Source organism: Micropterus dolomieu, linkage group LG10 (genome assembly GCF_021292245.1).
Source record: "Micropterus dolomieu isolate WLL.071019.BEF.003 ecotype Adirondacks linkage group LG10, ASM2129224v1, whole genome shotgun sequence".
Taxonomy (NCBI): domain Eukaryota; kingdom Metazoa; phylum Chordata; class Actinopteri; order Centrarchiformes; family Centrarchidae; genus Micropterus; species Micropterus dolomieu.
In genome coordinates this window covers 24267574-24270066 of record NC_060159.1, presented here as the reverse complement: position 1 = coordinate 24270066, position 2493 = coordinate 24267574, and the positions used below count along the sequence as shown (strand labels likewise).

The 2493-nt window shown below is 38.7% G+C and overlaps 1 long non-coding RNA gene across 1 annotated transcript in view; it reads left to right on the top strand.

The window, feature by feature from the left end:
- The window catches only part of LOC123978141, a 1971-nt gene extending 1066 nt beyond the window's left edge, over positions 1–905 (top strand). The window contains exon 3 of the long non-coding RNA XR_006826883.1: positions 445–905. This is a non-coding gene — a long non-coding RNA (uncharacterized LOC123978141). The remainder of the gene's footprint in view (positions 1–444) is intronic.
- Positions 906–2493: the final 1588 nt, after the last annotated feature.

The window sequence follows — 2493 nt, the reverse complement described above, 5'->3', positions numbered from 1 at the left end:
GTTCCAATGCAAACTGTCCAGCAGCCAGTCAGATAAAGATCAGATCTGACAGTAACTAATGGTGCGTTCAGGGTCTGCTGACTCAACTGTGAACTGTGGTCAGTTTCAAAACATCAGCAGTAAACTGGGAGGAACATTTTGGATTTGGGGTACCACATAAACACTCCCTCTCTGGTCAGTCAGCTGCAGGAACATGAACACTTGATTTAATATACTTTGTATTTATGTTCTTTGACTTTTAATTAATTAGTTAATTTCCTTCTGGGTGTCCTGCGTTACCACAGAAACACTTCTTCTCTCAGTGGCAGAAACATGTAACAGTAGCTGACGGTGCGTTCAGGTGCTGTCAGGTTATTTCTTATCTCCTTGTGTTAAATGTGGGTCAGTGATGTGAAAGCTGTCAGTTAAAGTGTGTCAGAGTGAGGGTTTGTTTGTGTTTCACAGGTGAATAATGATGAAGATGAAGATGATGGTGTGGTGAACTATGAAAACGATGGAGACCCTTCTGCCTCTGTCAGACTCCACTGATCAACAACTTCCATATCAACATCAGCTCATCAGAGAAAAGACTCCACTGCAGTTAAATAACAGCACATTTACACGAGTAGTTGAAGCCTTTAGAGAACAAAAATCTCATAAGATAATTTTTAGATTTTTATTACTGATTGTTTTTGTTTTCATTTATCAGTGTGAGAAATGTTTGTGTGTTTTGTGCTCAGCTGTTTCTGTTTCAGTCTGACTTTGAACAACAATATTCAAGTCTTGATTTCATCTCATATCAGGAAGCCCACTGTGAGTTTTATAAAATGTCTTTTCCTGCATCAGTTGTGAAAATCTTTATTTTCTGCAGCCAGTTCAGAACACAGCAGCTGGATTTCAGCTTCATTTAACAGGAACGAGCATTTAACTCTTGTTAACTTCCTTAAATCGTCTTCCAGCTGAAGAATTCAGACCTGATTTTAAGGTTCACTGTTTGTGTTTGAAGCTACAGAAGCTTGAGCTCAGTTTCATGTCTCTGTGTACAGAAGAACTCATTTTAATTCACTTTCATTTAGCATTGTTGTTGACATATTTGTTGGGATGTGTGTGTGTGTTTGGCTTGAATGGGTTTTCAGCCTTAATGGAGTCAGTAACAGTCTCCTCTTTATCATATCTGGTAACAATATATTAACTGCAAATAAAGAAATGTTTACCACTTAATTCTACACTGTGTTTTGTGATTCCTTCACTGTCAGAGATCAAGACTTGAACACAAACTCAGACTTGAGGCAGACAGGTTATAAATAAAGTCTTTTATTAACACCTTGGAAAGGTAAGGTGAAAGGGTGGCTGGCTGGTGAGAGGGGCAGGGCTGATGAGGTTGAAGACCAGAGAGTGACTTGACTGAGACGGAGAAACAAAAGCAAAACACACCAAGCATGCCACATCCATCCAAAAGATAAAAAAAACACTCTCACTCCCATATTCCCACTGGCCAAATGTGTGTAAATACAGACAGTGTAAATGCACCTAATGTGACTTGAGAATGTACAAAAATCTAATAATTCAGGTTACTTCTTCTAAGCTCTGGATGCACATGACCACCTACTCTGACCTAATATGAATGTGAAAACATTTCACACATCTTAAATGTCCGACTTGTCGTGTCTTCAGTGACTTGCAGAGATATTTCCTTTGAAAATAACATGAACAGACCTGCTGCTACATATTGTGGAAGCTTGATGCTCCAAGTCCAGACATTTAAAGACGGTTCAGTCAGGACGCTCATCAATGTTTTAACTGTTGCAACTAGTCTCAGGGACCCCAAACCTTCCAGGAGTTAAAGTAGTTTTCATCAGGATTCAATAAACGCCTCTTTGTCTTATGTCCCAATAAAAAGTCAACTGTCTGTTCCTGTGAGCCTCGTGTGTTTCTGATGTTTATCTGGTCATCATTAGGGGGTAAAACCTGCAGAGCTCTGCTGCTGTTGTTAACCACATCCTCACTGAAACACATCCTCTTCACATCTCTGAACAAAAATACCTGCAAAGATACAATGATATCACCATCTAAATAAGAAGTTGCAGTTTTGCAAACATTTATCTTAACTAACAAACTGTATGGCTGCATCTTGGAGCCTCTCGTCTCACGCCCTCATCATCATCCGCAAGCTTCTATGTTGCAAAATAAAAGCTAGCGTCTGGTTCGATCTTCCTTGTAGTTTAGTGTTTTTGAATTGAATCATACGAATAAAAAAAATACTTATTAAAATATCTGTCAATAAGATAAAGAGATTATCATGCTGAATAAAAATAGCCTACTTGAAAATATGTCCGCCTAAGATGGCATAAATACAGACGGTAGACAGACTCATCATGATCTGAGATCATTATTATTTTGTATTCCAGCAATCTGGTAGAAAGATTGTTTTGACTGTAGCCCCGAATGTAACTCCACAGCAACATTAACAATATTTTCCGTATTAATATGTAGCCTTATATCCCGACGCAGCGT